The 26,767-nt window shown below is 37.3% G+C and overlaps 1 protein-coding gene and 1 long non-coding RNA gene across 4 annotated transcripts in view; one reads left to right on the top strand and one right to left on the bottom strand.

The window, feature by feature from the left end:
- The window catches only part of ZBTB20 (zinc finger and BTB domain containing 20), an 814,580-nt gene extending 804,518 nt beyond the window's left edge, over positions 1-10,062 (bottom strand). The window contains exons 1-3 of the mRNA XM_082460046.1: positions 10,000-10,062; positions 7,832-7,926; positions 195-4,600 (exon numbers count right to left, since the gene is read on the bottom strand). The gene's annotated coding sequence lies outside the window, so the exon portion shown is untranslated. The remainder of the gene's footprint in view (positions 1-194; positions 4,601-7,831; positions 7,927-9,999) is intronic.
- A 357-nt stretch (positions 10,063-10,419) lies between these two features.
- The window catches only part of LOC309659886, a 372,324-nt gene continuing 355,976 nt past the window's right edge, over positions 10,420-26,767 (top strand). For all 3 annotated transcript variants that reach the window (XR_014263020.1, XR_014263021.1, XR_014263022.1), the window contains exons 1-2: positions 10,420-10,764; positions 17,400-17,510. This is a non-coding gene — a long non-coding RNA (uncharacterized lncRNA). The remainder of the gene's footprint in view (positions 10,765-17,399; positions 17,511-26,767) is intronic.

Below are 26,767 nucleotides of genomic sequence, written 5' to 3'. Positions count from 1 at the left end.
TTCCTGGGTGATGAATGTCAAAGAATGAATGCACCCATTTTTGCATAATAAAATTCATCATTACACAAATAACAGATAGAAACAGAGGTATGCATAACACAAAATTACAGAAAAACAGCAACCATTTATTTTTGGCTTTTATACACTCTAGCAATACACTTTATAACAACTGTTGAGACTGTTATGTGAAATACCTGAATCAGAAAGGTCTGGAATCCTGTTCACTTTTCAGCTCAAATCACCCCTTCAACATAATATTGCCTTGCTCTCAACCCTTTGCTAGAACAAGAAAGATTATTGAGAGGGTGAGTTTTCAAAGGTATTTCTCTAAGGGTGAGATATATGAAGGGAAGGGAGGATGCAAACAACATAGCTGTTAAAAAGACTAGATACCACCAGATGTCAAAAGAATGAGAACAAAAGAGTACCAGTGACAATAAACCTGAAGGGGAAAGGTGTCATGCATAAACTGAATGTTGATTATCTTTCTAACTTCACAGTATATTGTATTAGTGATGTATCAATTTGAAACATACAAAATGATTACTGTAATATATTTCCTAATGCACTAGAAATAAGAGTCTGAAGGAAATATCAGAGATATTGTAATAAGGAAAACTGAAGACACATAAGTGATAGTATAGCTATTCCATTATTCTTTGACTCCATTCAGACAATCCAACTCTTCCCTACCTCTATATATATACATAATATAGCTCAACAATGAATATTATCTCTTAAAAACTTTTGAAGTCTCCAGTACCTTGTAGAAAAAGGGTATGAGTATGTATACATGGCATACACATCTGTTTGTATTTGGTTTGATGTCATTAAAATTATTTGAAATAACAAAAATTCACTTTAAAAGCTTATATAATTCCCTTTTCATTAACTCATGCTGGCAATCATAAATATAATCCAAACTCATGTACACTGACTTTACCTGGACTGATCATTTGAACTGGTTACTCTGATAGAAATGCATTTATCCTATCAAATAAAATTGAACCTTTCTTTCAGTATAGCGACAATTGAAGGAAAAGTTTACATAAGAGAAGTCTACACTCTATTCCAACTTAAGCCTGGTAGAGCCTGGCTCCATGAATGTGGGAAGAGGAGATATCAAAAGCTAAATTATGAAATGAAATGAAATAAAATTAAGGTATAATTTGTTTTACCCATCAAATCCTCAGAAAAGCTAGCAGATGTTTTCTTATATTTGAAAACTGGACAGCAGACGGTAACTTGTACTATAAATGCCCCCCAGAAACAGTGATTTCAGAACTGAATGGTACACAGCGGGTACTCAATAAATGACAGATATTCTCAGGTTTATCACATAGGTTTCTGTGCTAAATTGCATTTCTTTGTAATGCATCTAAACTTACTGCCTAATTCTAAGCTAGTATTGATGATCATGTTTTTTGTGCCAAAACCATAGCAGTCTTTGTATCCCAGGCTCTAGGTGGCCCCTATTTAAGCCAGCTGTTGGTTCTGAAACAAATCTAAGGGTGCAAACAACAAACAATAAATGTTAGGGCCTTTCAAAGTCAGTAGGATTCACCAAAGTTTTGAATATATTCTGTTTCTGTTCTGCCTCACCCTTTTTTTCTGCATGATCCCAATTCTTGGTTACTCAACCTGTTAGATTTAGGTCTCCTTTTCGACCTCTGCCTTCCCAGTACTGCCAGTATCTAAAGCTCTCTTTGACCTGTTCCTACTCATGATTTCCTCCATCTGCTTTGACATCTGTTACCCAGCTCCACTGTTGTCCATCCAACCAAATCAGGCAGTGGCTACCCAGTCCATCCTCTGTTAAAACCTTCAGATAAACTCCCTCACAGGAGTTGTACTTCTAGACTGAAGGGTTAAATTTTAAAAACAAACTTTACCATAGCAACCATTCCTCCCACTTAAGCTCTTTCACTTTGTGCCTTTCTCTGGAACCTTCTCCAAATCCACTATGCCTTTCTTGAAATAAAATTACCAGTATTAATCAGGGCGAGTACTAAGTGAAAATGGTCCCAGAAGAGAGGCATGATGAGGTGGTGATTAAGAGCTTAGGTTTTCTAGAATTGGACTTGAGTTTGAATTCCCAACTGTTATATACTAGCTGTGTGACTTTGAATAAGTTATTTAACCTTTCTGAGTCTTAGCTTATCTTTAAAAATGACATAATAAAAGTGCCTATCTCATAGGATTATGAAATTAACTGAAAAAAATTCAGATATAACCAATGTCTGGTACAGAGTTAAGTGCTCATACATGTTGGCTACTGTTGTTTAGTACAAGAACAGAATGTATTTTATTTTCTTTCACTATGCTTACAACCAATAATTTTGCCAGTGTTTTTGGTACCAATGCCTTTAGAAAAGGGTCTACATTAATTCCTCAGTACATGTGCTGGGTTTCAGTTAACTTATAGTCTAAAATCAGCTTCCCTTCTAAATATCTCTTAGAATGTTTTTTCCCCCTTATTAGCATGCATTGAAGCACTCATACCACCTTTTTTGCCCTATGGTTGATCTAAAATTTTTCTTGCCATTTCTCCCAAATAGCTTAGCATTATCCAATATATTGTCACGTTTGCTGTATATTCCGTCTATGAGGTAATTTATAAAATGTTATGAGCAGTATCAAGAACGATGGATATGTATATGGAAGGGGAAGGAACCAAGGATTATATAGCTTTCTCCAGATAGCTGTTTCCATTTGTGAATAGGTAAAGGATTTGACGGTTTTGAGCCTCTCACTACCATTCATACTAGCAAAAGGAATGTGAGTCAATTAAAAAGAAACTGAGAGTGAAATTCTAAATGAAAACTTTGAGGTCATCATTAAATAAATACCTACAAGTAGGTACACACAAATTGCATGCAGTTTGTTTCAGATTCTTCCCACTATTCTTCATCAAAACAGAGTCAACTTTGTCTATCTTATCAGTCCTCCTATGTAAATCTATCCCTGGATGGATATAATGTAGGATCAAAATCAAATGCAGCAGTTAAAAATTACCAATTTTATAAGATCTATATGGAGATGGCTCCTGATTACTCGAAGTATATTTATTTTTTGCTTCAAAAATTAGGCACAAAAACCAAGTTTACCTTTTTCTTCGAATATATCTATCTATCCATATATTTTATAGAATTAGAACACAACTCTGAGTTAATTAATTCTATTATTACCTGCTTTCTCCAGTTAAGCAACTTTATGCAGAGTAAAATGCAAAGAATCATGTTTATAAATTCTATTACCAATATATCTACATGAGTGAAGGTAAGCTGGTAAAAATTTATGTAAACTAATAGACATTACAGTTACCAACTATAAAAGATTATCAGTACTTAATATTGTGGCTCTTGTACTACTATGCTATGTTTGAAAGCAAGTATCATTAAAATGAAACTTTTATCCAGGACTGAAAGTAAAAAGCAAAGTCGAATATTTTACATATACTCTTTCCTGGTGCCCCCTGCACATCACATCCAGTCACGTTATCTGAAGCTAAAATAAAGACTCAAGTATCAAAAGAAAGATACTCATATTATTAGAGCTGAAAGGGACCCTGAAGATGAAGGAAGCTAAGGTAGAGATCCAAACAAATTATGTGAAATGCCTAAGATCATACAACTAGTTGCTTGTAACATTATACCAAAAACAATATTTCCAATCTCTACATCTGAAATTTTTGACAATGTGCAATAAAATGAAAGAATTAAATCAAATATATGAGGGATTGGCTGATAAGTTAGATGTCCCCTCAAGCTAAAAACCATTGGATTTAATGACTTCTACTTACTGGATTTTATATTCCTAAGAAAATAAGTTTAAAATAACATAAAATTGTAAAAACTGACTAGAAGTAAAAACAGCTACAAAGAAAATTTATGCTCTTTCTTAAATCAAAACCATGGAAAAGGATATTCTTTTAATGCCTAAAGGAAGCCAGAGATTTATGGTTGTGTGTACATGTATGGTAGTGGTAGGGTTTGTTTTGTTTTGTACTGTTTCATTTTGTAAATTGTTAGAGGTTCCTTTTGTGATGGTAATTTGTGTCCCAAAAATGGGGGTACAAAGAAAATGAATTTCTGATAATTTATAAAGTACTTAACCTCATATAAATAAATAAGTCTCTAGAAACTTACTAATGACAGTAAGAAAATGGTTGCCAATAATTTCAAAACTAAAAATCCAAGTCTTTTTAATATTGTTTGAATTTAAAATAAAGAACATCTTTTTTTAAAAAAAGGTCAAAAGTAATTGAAAAAGAGATTAAATCAGTACACTTAATTCTCTAAACCGTGTGTATATTTTTCCTGAAGTGCGTATTCATGAGCTGAGAGTAGAGGCAGGCTGGTTGCTTTGTTTGACTATAGTTCTATTTACCTCATACTGTCAAGAATGGATTTTAACACTCACAGTATTAATATTGCTATTTTTATTGATATAATTAGCACTGCTATAAATAGTTCCTTGGCCTGCCACATCTAAGTATATCATTAAAATCAGCAATATTAGGGCTTCTTTTTCTTATATGATGCCTTAGAAACAGTCTGCTGGCCCAAAGAACCATGGTGACTTCATGATGCGGAAGTTACTGGAAAAAAAAAGTTGTCCTGTCAATAGAGACTACTGTTTTGTGTATGACTTCACTAAATAAACTAGTTTATATTTGTTTGAAACTAAAGTTTCTTACCAATCTGCTGTTTCACTTTCACATCACACCATATTGTACCTAAAACAGGCAATCTGGATTTCCCGTTGCTACTTCCCTCCATCCCCCCACCCCCAATAGCTCAGGAATGGGTTTGAATTATGAGGCTTGAATACACAAAGCAAAAGAATTAAGACACCCAAAATTCAGAATGGGTAGGTGAAAATGAGTGTGCTTGAAGTCACTTGTATAACTGCTAATGGGTGGTCCACTTGTGAGTTTTTAATCATTACATGAAAGCAAAATCAAAACATTTTATCTTGCCTCTAGATCACATCAGCTGCGACAGTAACCTTATCTAAACCTTGAATAGTCTGTTCATAAAACAAAGTGGGGTGACTGACCCAGTGCATATTCAACACAGAATATGAAGGCCAAAACAAAATGACAATACAATTCAAAACAAGTTTGTGGAAATTTTGGGCTAGTATATTAAACCTTTCTTTGTCTCTATCTCTTGACAGATGGTTAGCCTTCATACAGTCTAGTATCTCTGGCAAAGAAATGACTGTGTCTAGCCAATAATACCCCAAATTTTGACTTAAAATGCACTGTACACATACTTACACTTACCTTAAAAATATGAATATTAATTAGTCTTTATTTTATTACTATAGAAATTTGACATGTCAAGACTTTATCTTTTACTCTATGAATACCCCTTTTGCAACTCTCAACTATCTTATTATGTGGATCCAGTTTAGATTTCACTTTAGATTTCATTCATTTTATGTGCTGCTTAGTAATCATGCTTTAAAAAAACTTCCCAAAATAAATTTTAATCCAAAATTATTACAAAATTTCCAAAGATTTAATTAGCTTGTATTTCTATGTTGCTCGGAGCAAAGGTTTGGTAAGTAACAGAGTATGTTAAACAAAATCACCTGGGAACTTTGAATGCCTTCCATGTCAAGGAACACAAGGCAGGACTGGAATCATTTATCCAGTAATGAAATATGTCTTTATTCAAAAACTGATCATATATAAATACATACTTACATGCACAGAAGGACACATTGATCAACCATCCTTACTAGAATTAGGAAAAGTTCTTAATTTTTAACATTCTATTAACCATTCTTCCACTTTGCTTTTTAAAAAAGATTTCAGCTAAAACAATATATTCTATTAGTTACAGTCTCTGCTTTTCATCCTAAATCTTCCTATTTGTAGCTTTCAGAAGCTGCCTGGTCTGTACTCAAATAGCCACAGGCAATCTCAAAGTTCTCTAAAGTGCATTAATATGTACCTTTTCTAGAAGAGTTGATTATGCTACAAATTAGCATAGAGATCTAGTGTAGGAATAGATTCAAGCCCTTTACAGCAGGGGATGGGAGGACTGTAGGTAGAAGGATTGTGTGTAAAAAAAAAAAGAAAAAAAAAAAAAAATCATGCTACTTAAGAACTGAACTCATACTTGACTAACAAAATAAAACTCACTGTGATAGAGAAAAATAACGAAAATAAGAACTTGTTATTTGAGAAGTATGAACTAGGTTTTGGAAAGGTGAGACACCCACTACTTGAAGCAACAAACTCAGCTTCAAAATCATACACTCCCTTAACCAGGCACCAAGTTTCCTTCAGTTAGAAACCTAGGATTTTTACACCTACAGACTAAATGATTAAAGTAATACTAAAATACTCTGTAATGTTCCTCTTGCATTACAAGTGGTCTATTAAATCAGAGAAGTGCCAATCAAATGCTTTTGTAGTTTGAAAGAAAGGTTTAAATAACAATGCATTTTTTGCAGGCCTCTCTCTTTTTCTCTTTTTAAAGTCACCTATAAATTAATTACAAATTTCCACCTTCTCTTGAAAAAACCACAACTGGAAAAGATTTAGGCACTTGATTTTTCAGACATATTCTTAAAACAAATTCTAACTAAACAAATTAAGATATTCTAGCTTATGTTTACCACAATTTGCTAACAAGACAAAAGCTCCACAGGAATTTTACAGTAAATTCCAAGACACAGAATTTTTTTAATATAAAATAACATTTTATTTATTTCAAAGGCAAGCTTAAAATTACGAAAAAATAAAACCCCTATCTGTTAAAAAGACCTACTGAAACGTATGGAGAATATTTCATGACAATAACAAAGGGTACAAATAAGAAATACAGTAAGCTCTTCCTTTCTTATCGTTGGCAATTGGTAAAATCTCCCTGCCCCTCGAACTTCTCTAAGCTTTTTCAAATCATATTCCCCCAAATGAGAAAACAGCTAGGTTTTAAAGTTTCATCCCAAAATACCTTCTTCTAGCAATCTGAAGTACCCAAAGTGTATGCGACATTAGAATGTAAACTCCACATGGGTAATTTTATCCCTTGTTCACTTTTACATCCCAAGTATCTAGAACAGTGTCTAGAACAATTTGATGAATTTAAAAATCCATTTCAGAAAAAAAATTATTTCAGAGAATAAATCAGAGCCCATCAAACTCCACTTCTGTATTCCAAATGTTTTAAAGAATCTCTTCTTACCACTTATTCTAAGGTATTTCGAATAATTTGTAATTAGTTTATAAATTTTAGATCCTTTATAGGAACTTAGTTGTATCTTTTATTGTTCTTCTAAAATGACCTAATTTTTTCTAGGAATTCCAATTTGGTTGGAAAGTCTTCTGAAAACTGACTACTGAGATAAAAGTAATTCATTTAAAATGGCTTTTTCCTTGGATTTTATTCCTATACCAAGTAGTCAAAAGTCGTGTTAATTTGACAGCAAGAGCAATTGTATATGTATGGGTCTCAAAAACTTCCTGACTTTACTTAGGACACTGGCAACACATCAACTAGTCGTTCTGAACAATACCCCTCCTCCCCCTACCACACACACACACACACCAAAATTACAACCCTCACATGTAAGTTGTTCTTTCCTCTAGTACTCCACTTAAACTCATATTGTCTTTCAGTAGCTAGTTGCTAGTAGCGGGTGTACACATTAACTATACCTGTATTTTCTTGGTATAGTAGTTATTTCAAAATACTGGCATCTTAAATGAACTAAACAGGTAAGCATAAAGAATTCTTCCTAAAAATGGATAAAATTTGACAATTTTTAGTCTTAAACTTCTTTCTTTAGTCTGTTAAAATTGGGACCTCACCATGAAAGGGCGTATTGCTTTGGAGGCTGGTAGCCAGTTAACTTGTCACCTGATCTTCATATGCAAAAGGCCTTTATTCCACTGGTCTGTGAGATCTGAAATCACAAAACCAAAAATACCCAACTGCTGGACTCACTGAGCAGATAATTATATTTCTAGAAAACTCACTTTTTTTCCTCTCCTCACTGTTTGAGCATGATGTATTCTCAAGGCTAAAGCCCTCCAAAATTGAGCTCAATGGAAATCACATCCCCAACCTTAAGAATTAAACCTTGAGCGCTAAGCAATGAATAACATCAGCAATTCTTCAAGGACAATACCAAAAACTTTCTTGAGAGAAAACTACTTCCAAGAGGGCACAGTGAATGGTATTACCATGCACTATATGTGCATCAACTTTGATACATTCTGATTAAGAAGGACAAAGAGCAAACAAGGGCATTAAAAAAAAAAAAAAAAGTGTAAATTGTTCTTGCTGATGTTCTTTTCCAAGAAATACAGAAATGCAAATCGTAGCCAAAATCGGACTGGTCAAATTTATACGTGGGGGTGTGATGGGGTAGAAGGGTGTATTTTAACGATTCCCAAGCGATGGCAAAGGGTGCGTGGGATTAGGAGCAACAGGTAAGAAAGTAAACCGTTTATGAATTTGTCGACGGTAACTGATTATTCAATGTGTAAAGCTAGAGAATGTATTTACAAAACGGTCCTTATAATTCATGTTTTAAAACTTTCAATAGCGACAAGTTAAGAATACTAACTTTAGAACAGAGCTTGCTTGAAAACATTGGGGGAATGAGTGGTCTCTTAATTTTCTTAGCTGAAATTTACACATGACCACGCAGTGAGAAAATTCCACTTGAGCAACATTTTGGTATTTTTAATGGTAAGAAGCAGTTAAGACAATTTTCACATGACTAGAAGACTCACAAATTCAACTTAGCTTGGGCCAATGCTGATGTGAGGACAGTACTTTACCCGCGGGCTGCTTCCAAATTATTTCCTGTTTCATTCAGATTTTTACTGGAGAACTGTCATCCTGCTACTGACCCCATTCAACTGGGTTGGGTTAAGAGATTTTTACTGGAGAACTGTCATCCTGCTACTGACCCCATTCAACTGGGTTGGGTTAAGAGATCGGCGGATTACCGCGCTAGTTAGTGTAGCTGTACGCCATATTGTGTTTTTCGCGAATGTTTATCGTTTATGTGTGTGCCTAGCATATGTTTGTACAAGTGTGTTTATCAATACACCTTTTAGAAAATCCCTGCCTCCTGCCTCTTCAGCATCCTTAAAAAGGCTAACAGCTTCAGGAGGGCAGGGCGTGGGGCGGGTGGTGGGAGAAGACCAGAAAGCCACACGGACAGTAATGCATTAAACAATGTAAAGGAGAGTGCATTTCTTTTAAACTTTCAAAAAGCTTCCAACCGTTTTCTCTCAGCTATGGAAAAAGCGTAAACATTTTTTAATGTTTCCAAAGGGGCCCAAAGGAGGAGAGAAAGAAGGAAAGCTGTCTTCCCTTCCCATGCCCCCTTCTCTACAGTCGTAGCAGCGAAGCAGGCGGCGGCCGTTAGCTCCGGCGTCTGGAGGGGCGTCCAGCGGCTCTGGGCCAGGACCCCTCCCGCCCCCCAGTTCTCTGAAGACGCTCCAGATACCGCCAGAGCCACGGCAAGCGGGGAAGGGCGAGAAGGGAGGGGGCGGAAGACAAGCGGGCGCCTCTAGCAGCTCCTGAGCCCCGGCTAGTCCCCCTCAGCTCCTCTTCTTGGTAGCGGCAGCTCCAGACGCGGGGAGTAGAAAGAAGGCAGAAGACACGTTTCCAGCTGCGGGACGCCCCGCCCGATCCTGGAACCCAGGACCCTCCCGCGTTCCCTCCCTCCGCGCCGGGTCAGGCGAGGCCACCGCCGCCGCCCGGCGCGAGGAGGGGCGCTCGGGGGAAGGGGCCGCCGGGGGGGGGGGGGCGGGCGCTCGGGGGAGGGGGCGCGCGCTCGGCCGGCCAACAGCCCGCGGGCTCGCCACTCTAACTCGCTCCCCCAACCCCACCCCGCGCGCCTCCTTTCCCGTCCCACCGCCCCCCACTCCAAGCGCCTTGCAGACGCCCCGTCCCCCACAGCACGCACACACCCCTCCCTCCAGCCCGCCCCACAACAAATTAGAGTTTTTGGCGTTACCTCCTCGCGCTCTTTAATCTTCTTTCCTCAACTCCTAAACTTCCCCCCGCCCCTACTTCTTCGGCAGAAGGCCCACATTGGGCGCCTCACGCCGCGAACCCTCTATCTTTTCCTGCTATTGGGTTGCCCTCACGCCACTCTTGGCTTCAGTGAGCCAATAAGAATGGGACGCCCCTCATGAGGTTGCCGCCCATAAACAAAATACACTCTTCCTCCTCCCCTCACCTGTCCCCGCCCCCATCTGCCTCTTCCCTCATCTCTACCAGCTTCGATTGGGCTAGAAGAGGCCCAATCCGCTATCTCAGACACCCATTGGAGCACGGAAACTTCGCTCCGAGAACTGTTAACAGGCGATTGGTCAGCAGTCTTCCCACTCCCACCCCTCACCCCGCCGCACCTTCGTCCACTCTGGAGAGGTCAGTCATATCTCGTTGTTCAGTGATCCGAGAGGTGGGAGGCTATTGGTTGAGAGAGCCAGTCAGACCGGACTAGAGTGAGTCGTGATTGGTCAACACAGACACGATCATGTTTGGTTGTCTAACCTCCGCCGCGCCCCCTTTTTTTCTCCAGGCCCCCGCCCCCTCCTAACTGCTTTTACTTTCTACGCATTTCTATTTCCTCCTTTATTTATTTATTTGTGATAAACTTAAATGACCTGGCGACGGAGGCGGGACTCGAGGCGAGGCCGAGGATGACGAGGGACGGCCGGGGGCCAATTGCCGAGGGGGCTGCCGGGTGAGGGGCAGCGGCGGTGGCCAGTGAGAGGCAGGTGTCTGGAACGCGCTAGGCCTATGGAGTCGGGATGCCCCAGCGGAGGCGGCGGTTACCCGCTGTCTGGCGCGGCGACCTGGCGCGGGGAGCCGCGGGAGGGGAGGAGAGGGTGTCGCTGTCGCTGACGGCTGAGGCGGCAGGAGGGAAGCTGGATGGGAGGGAAAGCGGGAGAGAGGGTCTGGCGAGGCGGCGGCGTTCAAGGCCACGCTGGGTCAGGCTTGGTTCTTGTGGAGCGGGGTGCAGGTTGCCAAGCCAGGAGGTCGGCAGAGGCCGCTGAAGCAGTGCCAGTGCTCAACGGGAAAATGCGTTCGCTCAGGAGGTTTAGAAAAATGCTATGTAAAGCAGTTTGGAGTAAGCCGCCGTTAATATAAATGAGAATATTATTCTAACGGGAGAAGCAGATTGTTTCGTATTACTAAACGCCTGAAGTACCAGCGACCCAACCCGAGCCCACAAAATTCAATATCCTGAGGGCTAGAAAGAACAAATAAAGCAACACGGAAAATTAAATGCGGTTCAGATGCTTCAATAAAACCTTCATCCTCATCCATTTGTCACTCAACCTAGCACTCCCCAGAGCCGAATTCTTACCAAGTGTTGGTCCAGTACTCAGGCATGGGGGAAATAGACGAGGCTTAAAGCCGGCAGGAAGCTCAGGGAAGATTCCTAAAAAGGATTCCTAAAAAGGGCTAAGAGAGGAAGGAAAAAAAAGAAAAATCGCTTTTCACTATACAAAAAAAAAAAAACCTGCCAAAATTAAAAGTTGCAATATTTGGGGAACTCAGCAACAATTTGTCACAAAATAAGGGACTCTATTAAAAATACCATGCATACAAATAATATACTGGATTTGCAACTTGAAAACAATTTTTTTTATAGGACATGTATTTGATGTATAGTTTCTAATAGACTCAAGTCCTTAATTTTTATCCTAGGCTTCCTTGGGACATACAGCATGCCTTAAAGAAAAAATTATTCATGAAACTTGTTAAAGATGGTTAGGCAGATTTTATTCAGGACCATTGAGGTAGGTGTAGATAGGATCATTGCAGTTGAATTTTGCAGGGGGTAGAGAGATTGGGCTCAATTTCATATTAAGAGTAGGCAAGTGGGAACTTTAGCCAAGGAAAAAGGTGAGGGTCAGTGGATGGAAAATTGCTAAGAGGAAACATTAGGGGTAAGGGAGATTTTGGCTAAACCAACCTAGCAGTATTCTTGCTGAAGACAGGCCAGGGTGATCAGACATCACCTTGGGGATGGTGGAAGATGAGGAACCTGATCATATATCTAGGGTAATGGGGGTTGGGGGGAGTTCTTGCTAAAGCTGTATTTTGCAAGGAAGTGTACAAATGCCTGGCTTTGATTAGCGGTCTTTGGCAGAACCTAAGCAAAATAAATAGGCCCTGGTGGAAAAAAATGTACAAGGCCTTGACATCATAAATAACATTAGATCTATCTTCTGAAGAATATATGTATGGTCTCAGAATCCACAAAATTATTGCATCAGGTGTCAAATTTGAAGACCAGTAAAGTGTACAAATTTCTATTACATCTGGAAGCCAAAACATTTTAGAATTTATGTATAAATCTTAGGTACAACATGATGTAGTGACCATAGTTTTTAAGTATTCCATACAGAATAATCAGCTTCACATGAGAAAATTCAGTAAAACTTAATAAAGGTGTTTAAATAGTTTAATTCCACAACTTTAACGAGGTGCAATAGCTACTCTCTAAGTACTACTTAATATTCATGCTTTTCAGCAAGTTTTTAAAGCTATTTTCAGTATATGGGCATGAGAGCTGTTAGGATTATAATGATAAGGCATGAGGAAAGCAACGTAAAATATTCTAATTCAATATTAGTGATCAGGTGAGGCCTTGGATGTTACTGCCCCTATTTAAGATGGTGGTTATTTATACCAGTTCTCGTGATATTAGGATCTGGGGTTAAAATGCTTCTGTCTATAAGGAATGCCTCAATCTTTATGTTTACATTACACACGCACAGACCTCAACCACCAGCCCCCCCCCCACAGATATACAAACATCCCAAAAGATGCAGCAAGAATTCCATAGTAATGTTAAATAGTTTTCCTATACACAAGCAATAACAGAAAATGTAATGGGAAAAATATCCCTTTTTACAACTGTGAAAAATGCTATAAAACATTTTCAATGGTAACAATGAAACACTGTGTGATCTGTGTAGATTAAACTGTAAAATTGCTGTGGACATCAACTAAGATTTACAAATGTCAAATTGCAAGTGACAGAAACCCAGTTCAAACCACCTTCACCAATTAAAAGAAAATCATTGGCTTGTGGTACTGGAATGATAGGGCTATAGTTGGTCCCAGGCACAACTAGATCTGGGACTCAAGGAGGTCCCTGAGCCTTATGCTGAACATCTATTTTTTTTATCCTGTGCTTTTTTGGGGACTGTTCCTCCCAAAATCCAGTCATGTGATTCAGATAGAACTACCAATTATAATGCCCACCTCCTGTTAACAGGTTGAACACACCATCTAGTCCCTATAGGACCTGATACTGATTTTTATATATGCTATGTAAACCAGAGATTCAGTTAATTTTATGTGTTTACTTATTAACTTTGTATCCAGACATCTTGGTGAACTCTTTTATCATTTATCAGTTGACTCTCTTGATTTTATGTAGAAATTCATATCATCTACCAGTGATAGTTTTTTGTCTCTTTTCAGTGTTTGTAATATATTGTTTTTCTTATTTTGTTGGCCAGACTGACAGCAAAATGTTGAGTAGTAGTTACAGTAGTGTGCATCCTTGTCTTATTTCTGCATTTTTGATGTTGCACCTTTAATTTTGTTTCTTGCTGAAAGTTCTGTTAAAGAAGTTGCTCTATCATCACAACTTCCAAAGCACTGCATTTTAAAAATCATGAATGAATATTGAATTTTATCAAATACCTTTTCTAAATGTATAAAATAACCATAATTATTTTTATTTATTCTGTTAATGTATTGAATTATAATGATAGATTTCCCTAGATAAATTTTCTTAATTTTATTACTATTCAGTAAATAATATGTTTAACTTACTATTATTTTTATTCTGGAATTTGCAAACTTCAGACATTATTATTCATAAGTGACATGGACCTTGTTGAACCTTTCATCCAATTTTGAAATTTTATTAGACTAGCTTCTTCAAATTAGTTGGGAAAATTTTGTCTTTTACCGTACTTATGGCTTTTTTCCTTTTTTTAAAAAGGATAGATCTTTATTTTCTCAATTCTGTAGTTTTTGGTTATTGTACCTTTTTACCTCTTCCTTAGTCATTTTGGTAATTTAAATTTTCTTAGAAAAATATTCATTCTAGATTTTCAAGTTTATTTTTTAAATTTACATAATGTTACTTTTATCACTTATCTTTTTAAAGTGTCCATAATTAGTGTCTATCCCAGCACCATATTTATTTCTTAGTGAACAGATTATTTTATTTGTTCATGTATTTATTTGTTTATATAATTGTGTTTGCAATTTATTTAGTTTTTAAATTGTTTTAGCTACATACATCTGAATCATCTTCCTACATAAGGGGAATGTTATAATCTTACCTTATCTATTACCGTGTAATAAACTATTCCAAAACTTAGTGACCTAAAACAACCACTCATTTATTTGCTCCTGATTATGTGAATTAGCAATTTGGGCTCTACAGCTCTATGTTTGGGGCTTCGCTCCAGATCACACAAATGTCAGAAGTTCCACTTGTTTCCCCTTTATCCTATTAGAGTCACTCTATGGTAAGCCTTCTCAGTACATGCACAGACTCAATAGATACTCCTCAGGAAAAAGTAGTTGGAAAACGCAGCTTACCCAGGAGAAGCTCTTCTCTCTCTAGTATTTTAATTCATGAGTTCCTCTTTGCATCCACAAGTCTCTGATGTTTTTAAAAATATAGTTTTTGTGATTTATCTCATGTTTTTCCTAGTTCAAGTGGGAGTTATGGCCTGTTACTATCTTCTCCATCCTGTCTGGAGGCAGAAGTGAATGTTTTAATTTCAGATATAGTATTTTTCAGTTGTAGAATTTCTGTTTGATTCCTTTTGATGAAGTTGTGTCTATGCTGAAATTTTCTATCTTTTCCTCTTATTCTAAACATATTAAACATATTTATTGTAACATACTTGCGTAGTCAACTCCCACACCTGTGAGCCTATATTTATTGTTGTTTTCCTTTTGCGTGAATCATTCATTCCTGTTTTTTAGCATGGCTCGTAATTTTTTACTGAATGCTGTATATTGTGATGAACAATTAAGGAGATTAAGCTGCTTCTGGGAGGCAGAGGGCAAACACAAACAGATCACCTTGATCCTTGTAAAGGTTGGTGTTAGTGTTTATTCAGGCAGGTCTGTTTCAGGCAGATTTATTTCCATAGGCATAGCCTTTCTGGAGTCTCAAATAAAAGTCTGGGTGTTACAGTTTCTCCTTTACTTTAGCAATCTCTGAACTCCATCCTCTGTCTCCCAAGCAAGGAATTTCTGCTCAACCATAGCCTCATAGTTACTGTTTTGTTACTCTGTTGCATATCCAGCTTAAAAGTTCACAGATTCCTCAAGGGGAAATCAAACAGAGTTTTAGACTGACTTCTCTGTCACTCCTTCCTCTGAAATTTTGTCACTCAAGCTTCAATGACTTCGGCAGAGTCAAACCCTATCCTCTCTTGCCTCTTCCCAGTGAGCCTGTAGCTTTCTACTCAGACTCTTGTTCCCTCACTTTGTGAATTAGAAATGCCTCAGAGAAGGGGCCATGTTGCCTTTAGAGCTCTCCTCCTCGTGCTTCCCTTCTCTCAGCAATCATAGCCCCTTAAACCCTGTCTGTATCAGCTGTCTTCAAACAAATGTTTTATATATTTATATTTTATTTGAGTTTTGTCGTTGTTTCTGACACAGAATTAATCTGAGTGCTCCATTTTAACTAGAATTCCTGTGAATTAACATAAATCACTTCACCAAGCTGAGTATACAAACCCAGGCCGCAAGTCTTTTAATACTCAAATGTTCCTAACCGTTGTCAAATAGAGCAAGTATGACTTTCATCTAAACTCAGAATGTCCTAATGATAAGTCTGAGATTTTCAGAGTTGCTTACTAAGTCCAAGGGGTCATTTTTACTCATTGCATCATGACCAGAATATGTGATTTATTCACTAGGGAGGGTTTTTATTGATGCTATTGCTTCCATCCAGTGTTGCTTTGAAAATTGATGGGTCTCTGTTTATGGTAGATAGTGTTTTAGCGTCTGATACGTATGTCACTACAGCTGGTTCCACTCTGATTTCTATAGTGTGGAAACCCCTTTCCCTGTGTTAGTGTCACAAGCGTGGGATTCAAATCTTACAGTGATTTTATTGTAGGGCTCTTTCAGCGAGAGAGAAAGGGAGTTTTCTCTTGGAAAGGTGGTGGCATCAGAAGGATTTCTTGCTTCAACCATATGCTGAGCCATAACAAGCCCTTTCCTACAAACTTTGTGTCCTAATTCTCAAGTAAGAATGGAATTATTTCACTCATTGTCCTAAGGTCTGCTCCAGACTCTGTCACTGGTTAAATCACATTTTGGCTAAGGAAAAATTTATGATGATAACAAAGAGCAATCATTTAAATGAAATTTACCCAACAAGGTTCTCCCTTTCTGGGGCTATGTTGTTCCGTGAATGCCTCAATTTTGACATGAGGATCACTTTTAGTGTTAAAGAATGTCCACAGATGTGGTTTATATTGGAAAGCTACTAGAGAAGATCTATTAGTTTCCTGGCGTGTTGTAACAAATTATCACAAACTTAGTGGCTTAAAACAACACAAATTTGTTATCTTACAAGTTTGGACATCAGAAGACCAAAATCAATCTCAGTGGGCTAAAATCAAGGTGTTGCAGGACCTTTTCTAGTTTCTGGAAGCCACTGCATTCCTTAGCTTGTGGCCCCATCCTCCATCTTCAAAGCCAGTAGCATAGCATTTTCTAATTGCTCTCTCCCTAATTCAAACATCTTCTTTTTCTGTCATTCCTTGCCTCCCTCTTATAAGCATCCTTGTGATTACATTGGGCTACCTGGATAATCCAGAATAATCTCCGCATCTCAAGAGCCTTAATCACATCTGCAAAGTCTCTTTTGCTATGTAACACATTCACAGGTTCTGAGGTTTAAAATATGGACACCTCTGGGGGCAGAGGGGACGATTATTCATCCTACCACAGAAAGCTTCTTGCCACTTTCATCATTGTACTCTCATATAAGCCCAAGGAATATAGGGCTGTAATTTTTAAAATTGAATTTAATATTCTAAACATAATTCCCTAGGTCTTAACAGTCCTTGAGCGGATCTTTCTTTTATAGAATTCCATAACCCGAGGATTAAACTGCTGAATTTCTATAGCTCAAGAATTTCAGGACTATTTCCTAATGTGTAGACCTTCAGAGGGTTAGGGTGGATTAGGTAGAGACAGCAAGTAGGGTTTCTACATTGCTAATTGTTTTTTAGAGAACACGTTTAAAATCTGTTCTTTTAAGATCTTTTGAAATTATGCAACAGGCATCAGTTTGGAAATAGCTCAGTTTATCAAAGATCAATTACATAGCTCTCACAGGGCAATGGAAAATGCAATGGCATCTAATCAAGAGTCACAGCCAGGAAGCTAGAGTCAGAAGAAAGACCAAACTCCATCAAAGTTTCTTCTTCGTCTCCTTCCACAAATCCAGTAAGCCTATTCTCTAATAGAGAGTTATTTTACTTTTTGTCTATTTGTAATTGGCAGAAAGAAACAAAAAGACCTTTGGTGACCTGTTTTTTTCTTGAAGAATATGATTTTTACATTATGACAGAGGTCTCCAGCTTTGTGAACCCTTCTAAAAGTGGATCATGCCTCTAGGTAAAGAAATACTAACCCTCATCACCTTCTAAAGAAAATATAAGAGAAATTTGAGAGATTGGTTTCTTTTTTTCAAATCGTGCATCCCTAAACTATTTGTGCAGAAAATTAATATGCCGTGTATTAAATCTCCAGAGAAGATTTGTTTAAAACCTCTTTTAGTAACTCCAGTGTTTCTTCAACGTCTTAGAATTTTAATGTTTCCAGGTTTACGAAATGCACCTAAATGATATTCTAAATGCCAAGGACATTTTAAGTTTCAAAACAGGATGCCTTTCTGAGATTAAAATTTAAACAACTGTCCTCATAAAAATCACTGGAAAGGACAGAAGCCACAGGGGGAAATGACAATAAACTTTTAAGTTAGAAGACTGAACTGGTATTTTGAAAAAAAAAAATACCTATTTTCAGCGCCTTTTAAAGATATACAATAAATGTGGTTGTTCAAGAATATACAAGTATATTATGTTAACTTGATTTTCTTGGCCTATTTAGAGATCATAAACCCCCCAAAAATGTAAGGCTTTTTTCCCCCAGTTTTTTAACAAGTCATCATGAAAAATGTTTTCCTTGCCTTCTAATCTTACCATTTCCTTCAAGCCTTCATAGGCTATACACTTTGCAAATAATGTTCAAAATTGTGAGACTGCAGTACTGTCATTTTGAATGAAAATTTTTCTTTGGATCCATACACATCTGTCATTATGGCCAGTACTGATAAGCTCACTATGGGGCAGAAGGCTGGCTTTGGAACCAAGAGCTTTAAAAATGTTCAAGGGTTTGACTGAAAGGCTAGTACTGTTGAAAGCATATAAGAACTAAACACTTGGAATAGGTGGTTATATTTTCCGGAAATTGGGATGATTTAGATTTGAGGGACAAGCAAAGGAGTGGTTCCTTATAAACAAAAGATCTACGAGCATATAATCACAACCCTTGCTAGCTCTTTTATTTCCTGTCACTCCTCAGGCATTTTAGTGCTTCCCATTATCAGCAGTGTAAGAGAAGTGGTACATATGTCTGAAGTAAATTTGAGTACCTTCCTAGAGGAGCAGAAGACCAAGGGAAAGGGAAGGAAAGCCATTTAGACCTATTTCCTGATTCTCATTTTGAACACCTTGATTTACTTTAATCTGTACATACTGAATCAGTGCTTGCTTTCCTTGTTGTCAATATTACCTATACTTCAAATTTAGAGATAATATAAAATTTGAATTTGGTAGGAATGCAAAGCATAAACCTTGAAAATTATTGCATTGTGCATTGTTATTTGCATTTATATATGATGATTTAAATATGATTTATATATGGCTTAAATATTGTAGGAAAAGTCTTTTTCTCATTCTCCCCCAAGGGTAATAGAAGTTTGAACTCTAAACATTCAGTTATTTATGTACTGAACATATGTTTATTGAGAACTTCCTAATTTTGCTAAATATTGCACACATAAATACAAATTAGTCATGGTCCCTACTCATCACTAATCACACAGTCTACTAAAAGAAACATGTTAATTCTGTTACAATCTAATAAGGGGCATGGTGGAGGTATGTTTTAATGCCTAACATTTATTAAATTCTTACTATAAACCTAAGAACTGTATGTACAGTTGATTTTTCTAATAGTTTTATGAGTTAAGTACAATTAGTATCTCCAGTAATACAGATGAAGAATTGAGGCTTAGCAAGGTTAAAAGCATAGTGAATTCAAGGAGTGTCAAATAGTTTACTATGATTGACATCTATGTTATAGTTGAGGTATCCTTTATTGTGGGACAGAATTGACTCTTGAGATTTTTCTTTTTTTGGTAGACTGGTTGAAATATCATCTAATACAGCTATCCTCTTTTTCAATCTCTATGTTAACCATCAAACTTATGGCCTGCTTGTCTGATTCCCCCCAGTGTTCTGCCCATTTGTCAGAGCCTAAGGGTGATGGGAGTGGAAAAAGTCTTGGAAAGAAGGGGCCAAAACCCCTCTAACAATAACAGATGCATGGGAGGAGAGAAAAGTCCAGAAAAGGATAAAAACCACACCCAAAGAGAGATTTCCAAAACAGTAACTGCAGAGGAAAGAATGAAGCCATAGGGATGTCAAACCTCTTGTGTCATGTGGGAAGTTTCAGCCCTTAGCACTGGAGCCCACCAGTGCTCTTGGCCTTGATCCACATAATCTTTCTTTATTCATGATGGTGTTGGAAGGAGAGGAAGCCTTAAACCTACTTTGGAAACTGTAGTATAAAATAGATAATAATCCTCCAATGGGGGCATGTAGAATGGGCACCTAACCAGCTATTGAGAGGGTGATGAAATTATCTAAACCATTTCTGAACTTTTTTGGTAAATTTTAGTCAGTACTGTCCTTTAAAGTAGCAAATTGGTTCTTCTGCCTGAATAGTAAATTAAGGTTTTCTGACCAATGGTCATATTAATATTCAACTTAGTTCTTAAAGATCATGATATTTGCATTATTTCTGTTTTGTTTCCAAATCTGGTTCTTATAATGGCCTTTTCAATGGAGGAATAATCCAGTCTTGGAGCCACTAAATTGTGCAAAACAAACACTACTGAATTAGTCAGGAGTCTACATTTGCAAGTAGAAGAAACCCAACTCAAATTATTTTAAATGGTAAATTATACCATATTAGCTTCCATATGAAGATAGTACCTCATTGCTCTTACCAGAAAACAGTCTCTCCTGTTCTTTCCTGGATTTTTTTCTTCGCTTTGACTTTATTCTCAGGTGGGCTATCTCTGTGTAATGGCAAAGATGGTAATGAGAACTTCAGGCATACATGATCTTCAGCACAAACTGGTTTAAATAATAAATGTACTGGCCCACATAACAAAAGTCCAGATGTAGTACAGTTTTGGATGTGGTTTGATCAAACTCTCTGGGATTCTCTTAGCCCATCTTTGTGTGTTAGCTGTAGTTATAGTGGTCCTAGGCCTTACAGATGCCACGTCATCAGAGTAAGTAAATCTTTTCCCTCAATTATTGGACAAAAATGTTGAATTTCATTCTGTGAGGACCAACTAAAGTCATCGCCCATTCTGGAACCAATATCTAGAGCAAGAGATTTAGAAACTCTATTGATTGGCTTATATTAATCAGGACCCACTTCTGGAGTTGTATCGATCCAACCCAAACGCCTGTTACATAATGGGTGGCAGGTAAGATGGATACTGAAAAACGTAATAACCAAAACCGCTGAATGCATATTTCTGTAAAGTCCTGGGGGTTTCCCATTGGGAGAGTTCCATTGACTGACACAAGCCTCAGGCTTATCTAGGCCCCTCTGGATTAAAAGTAGAGAATCAGTGGGTCTCCATATTGCAGAGAGGAGTTTGGGGAGCTCTATGTACTAGATCACATCTCCAATTGCTCTATTTTATATTCTGCATGGAGATTAATCTTGTCTACTACCATGGACACACAGACTAGAAAAATTATATTTTAGAATTCTTGAATACTAACAGCTGAATTTTTATTTAGAGTATGAAAAGATTAGATAATATTTTCCAATGGGTGGAAAAAATTGAGATTTACAGCATTTCTTACATAGAAGGAAGCAATATTTGTTTTTCTGGAAATGAAAGCTGCAAGAAAGTAAATCATGTTTTAGGAGAAATTGGTAGAAAAAGACAGTTTCTCCCAATCCTTTCATAAAATGTGAGAATTAGCATGGCTTTCAAAGAAATGCAGTGGTGGCTGATACAGGGACTTAATTCTAATGAAAGGACACACAATAGTCTTTGGTATTAGGAAGAATGTTTATGCAGTTTTTTCTTAATTAGAAAAATATAGTACAACTAATTTGATCCTGCATACATTTTAAAAAATATATTATTGCCTTTCTTGCATCTTTATTGGTACCTTTAAAGTTAAAGTTGAAGCTTTAAAATTTTGTAAAAGTTTCAGATTCAAGTATAGACTTCCAAGGAAGGATCAAAGTTATGAGATGTAATTTAAGAATATTGCTAAGTAAAATACTTCCAAGGTACCCTATCTTTGATTTATCTTTTCTATTAAAGATTAATAGTTTGAAATGTCAAAACATCACAGACTTGAGAAAAACTTCAGCCTTGTAGAGTTATTCTGTATACTTATATATAATGAGCCTCTAGTGTGCTGTCAGAATGCAGTGTGGAGCTGAAGCCTGAGAGATAATATCCCACCTCCCCTGCTTCTATGCCCCAAGGTGGGTGTGTGTGGTTGGTGGTGGGGCATTCAAACAGCTGACAATATACATAGCTGATATTTTCTGGCCCACCTTCATTTGTCACTCTGCCTCTCCATAGTCATTTTTTCACCTCCAGGTATGATTTTTATTTGTGCAGAGAACTGAGAAATGAAAAGTTTTTCCAGCAGACATTCAGTGCTGTGAATACACAGTAGTGGTTTAAGATGGTTGCTGGTTGATTCTTCATTTCTAATGGAGGTAAATTAAATGCAGGAGAAAACAATAGATTAGATAAACTGTTCTTTCTGCTATCTGGGAAGAAGTCGTATAGGACACCCCACATCTGAAAGAAAGAATTCAGCTGTCATTATTGAAAATAGCGTATAACAAATACATTTGGGATAATTTTAAAATTAGTTTTAGAAAGAATATCGGGATTAGATGTCACTCCAATTTAATATGTTCTCCCTGAGGATCTCAGTGTGTGAACACTGTGCCAGCTCCTTGGGGAAGATACATAATACCTCTACCTTCAAAGAGCTGATGGTCTCAGTAACTAGAAAGGCACACATGCAGCTTGCAATGAAAGATGCAAGACAGCATATAATAAATGGATAGTGTTTTAGTCAGTTATTTTCATGTCCAGTCAAAAAAGCCTCCCTGGGGGTTTTCATTAGAATTTGTGTGATAAAAAGAGAGGTGACATCTCATGGAACTCCAGGATAAAAATCCATGCCATGGCAATATAGGAAGGTGAAATGCTGGAAACTTTTTCTGGATTCGAGGCAGCTAGTAGGACCCCTGCACAAATGCTCTTCCATTAGTGTGATATGACTACTTGCTAGGTATATTTTTTTTCTCTGTCTTCCTCTCTGCTGTCCTCTCTTCTAGAGTTCAAGTTCAAATTCCTGAGAGAGAATCTGTTCGACTTAACTAATTTTGCTGAGCTTTTCTTGCCCAGCAATGGCCAGTGGGTAGATAAACTGTTTGTTGGGGTTGGGGAGAGGAAGAGTGGTCTGTGATGAAGGACACTGCTCCCTTGGGGTACCTCTTCCACCAGGCTTTGTAAGTGTGTGGCAGGGGGTACCATAACCAACATGAAAACAGCAGTAAGCATATTGGTAATAAATGCTCTGGGAAATCAAAGAAGGGAGTACTTAATATGGAATTGTTAGCCTAGTGAAACTTCATGGCAAAGGGGGATTTGAACTGTGTCCTGAATGGTGAGCAAGAGTCTAGTTGTAGAGACGAGGGAGGGAGGGATTCTAATATAAAAGTGTTGTACTACCTGAATAATAGCTACAAAACTCATAGTAACTGGGACAAATTTTTAATATAACTTTAAAAAATTTGTGAGCCCAAAAACACTTACATCATTTAATTAGATTAAGGACTAATTTTCTAGCTGTGGAGGTGAAGCCAGGAACATTTTTTTTTTTTTAATCTCCCTACTAACTGAGTGGGTCTTTATGCAGAGATGTGATCTCAAAGTAGAGATAAGCATATGCTGACTATATTGCCATCCTAACATGAACTAAGAGGGGAATAAAGGGGAAAATCCCTAGCAGAGAGAAAGAGTTAGGAAGTACAGTTTCTTACAACTCCATGTGAATTATTTTAGCCAGTAGATTGAGGCAGAAGTGGAAGTATGTCAGTGGTCAGCCTAGGTCAAGAGGACTTGCTTTTTTTTTTTTTTTTTTTTTTTAATCTTTGTGCACTTCTGCCATTACCACAGGAAGAATAGGCCTAGCCAGCTTGCTGGACCCAGGAAAAGAATGAGAGACATGCAGATCATAAGTGCCCCAGCTGGGTTACTCCCATCAGCCCATTCTAGATCAGCCAGCCTCTAGTCAAATCACTGATGAATGAGCTAAGTAAATGCCACTGAGATTTAGAAGTTCTTTTTCACATAGTGAGAGCGGACACAGGCAGATTTCTTCAAAATATGTCTTTAGATGTGGTAGCTTTAACCAGAATGGGGTTGTGGGCGTGACCGGCACTCAAAGTGCCACAGACTTCCCTCCAGCAAAGAGGTGTTTCCCTTAAAGCCCAAGACATAGAGACCGCAAACAAGTCAAAAGATTGATAAAACAAAAAACTCCAATAAGGAAAAATGTATCTCCCTGTGTAACTACATATACAAAAATCTTAATCCTTGGTGCTCTAGGCTTTGAGTATGGCTGGTAAATTCAATGTAATGGTTTCAAACCTGGCAGGGAAAGGTGTCCCAGGCATCTATTGGAAGGGCAAATCTATTAGTAGCTGAGACTTTCTCATACCTTTCCTTAATGTAAGCAACACTCATGGGGAGCTGTAGAAAATGCAGGACAACATAGATATTTGACAGGATCAGGAAGTGCACATGGAGTTTCAGGTATGACTTGAGCCAAAACCCAGTAGCCAAGAGCTAGACTTCCTCTGGGGAAGGATCTTGGCTTTATGAGGTGGGAATGTCAGTGTAGCTGTTAGAGTATCCTAGAGATGGTTGAGACTACAAAGAAGCTTTTCATAGCCTTTACTCCTTACGGCTCAGGGCAAGAGTGGCCACCATTAGTATGCGTGGGGCATTTGTAAGCATGATAGCCAATATTGCAATTTGCCTCCCACATGCTATTTAATAATTTTACCTTGATTTTATTTAAATAATACTTTCTTTTGGTACTCTGTGTAACATGTTTTCAAGGAAAAGGGGGAGTATGTGTAAAGATAGCTAAAATGTAGAGTGAGATTTTCCCAGGCATAAGGTATGGCTCAAAACTAAAGAAGTGTGTAACACTTAAAGGTATAAAGAACAATGTACACCATTTTCTCTGTCTCTATATGTTTCTCCTGTGGTTGAAAAGACAAAATTCTTATATATATATATAAGAACAATTATTGACTATGGGAAAAATCTTAACTGGCCAAGGAGCTTTCTGGAAAAAGTCTTATTCTATAAAATCTTTTAGGATAATATTCAGCATAATAAAGATAATGTTGTAACAACAGCATTTAATTTTTTCTCTTTCTAAATTGATAAATATGTTAGAAATAGTAAACTATGCTATAGTCTAGGACAAACTACTATTAATTCTTTAAAAGCCTTTTAATTTACGACTATGCTATGGCAATGTGGTCAAGTAAATGAAGACTCATATAGGTATGAGTCAGACAGTCAAACGTTATTATTCTTAATGTATTATACTTTATGACCATACATCTAATTTTATTTGAAAAATGTTAAACTTATGATAATGCAGAAAGGACTTCTTCCTTACGGTGTTAATTCTGAAAATTTTAGGCTTTAAGAACCAATTTTGGCATTTATGAAATGGATAAGATTTCTTGGTTCTTTTTATATTAATACATGTAGGATAATATACCACTACATAAGTGTCTCCAGACATATAAATAACAACAAATACTGCTATAATATCCACCTTGAAATGAGTTTTTAATTGGTTTGATGACTATAGTAGCAATTCCCAAAATATGCTAGCTCTGTTTACTTTTAATTTTATTCAGCATATGGGCATAGGAAATCATTAGCATTTTCCAATTCCAAGGACGAATGTGTTTAATTTTAAACTAACTCAGAACAGTTTCATGTTTTTCATCATGAAGTTCAAGCAAGAAATATAAATACAGAAACTTGGGTCTGCTGCTGTTTTTCTATATAAATTTGGTCAAGCTGTCAAGGATATGATTACAGAGAGCTTGTGGATCAACTATTTGGGCTTTCTTTAACCATCAACTCAACTGAACACATGGTACAATATTATTTTCACCAATAAGCCAATTATTGGAAAACATTCATACAGTGTAGACATGTTTTTAACCTCAGTTTTGTCTGTCATCAATTCTGAATATTCTTTTCATACAGAGAAGAGGCTGTACTGATTGGTGCCATATCTGGTAGTGGCGTATCAGAAAATGACAGGAGTTTGGGTTTGAGTCTGAGTCCACACAGCCAGCTTGCAATAAATATAACTTTCATCTCTTACTTCTCAACTGAATTTTATTTCAACTTTGAGACCTCATTCTCCTGAGTGTTGGAAACACAATCACTTTGGGATTATACCCCTGTTCTCCCACTGTTGAGTTCAAGATCCATGGCACTTGTAAAATGCCAAGTCACTGTGAGTGGGGGTAGAGGGAATGGTTATGTAGGTAGTGAGAATGGTTCTAAAATATGGTTTTATATATATATATATATATATGTAATGGAATATTACACATCCATTAAAAATGTTTATAGTTTTTATTAACAAAGGGGAAATTATTCTGATCACTAAGCTTAAAAAAGCATATTACAAAATTAAATGTGTAATATGACTTTATGTAAAAATGTGCGTTAAAAATACAGGAATTATGTCAAGATTAAAGCAGTGTTTGCCTCTAAGTAGTAGGTGCTTCTTTTCCCACCTGCTCATACTAATATCAGCAAATTTTCAGCCTATGATCCTCTGCAGGATGTATTTTCAATAGAAACATCCTCAAATATAAAATACCACATCATTATAATAGATGGTGATAACTGATCCAGATAAGTCACTCTTACTTCCCACCATCCAACTGATGGGATCCTTGCCAAATGATCTCTCTAGGAAATCTTACAGTGCCCATGTTAAGAAGAGTCTATTTTAGCTCTCTTTAAATGTTACAAAAACAAGGGAGCAGAAATGATGAAATATAGCCTTTAGTAGGGGTTTCTGAGTAAATAGTGTTTCTGAGACTAGCAGCGCCCGTGTCACCAGGAAACCTGTTAGAAATACAGATTCCTGAGCCCCTCTAGAGACCTGCCTAATCAGGCACTCTAGAGATGAGGCCTAACAGTCTGTGCTTTAACAAGCCTTGTAGGTGATTCTGATGCTCAACTGTAAGAGCAACTGGCCTGAAGACCAAATCTGCCCACTTATTGTATA

This window comes from Balaenoptera physalus (assembly GCF_965194825.1).
Source record: "Balaenoptera physalus genome assembly, chromosome: 4".
NCBI lineage: Eukaryota > Metazoa > Chordata > Mammalia > Artiodactyla > Balaenopteridae > Balaenoptera > Balaenoptera physalus.
The sequence above is the reverse complement of the archived record's forward strand: the minus strand, read 5'-3'. Positions and strand labels throughout refer to the sequence as shown.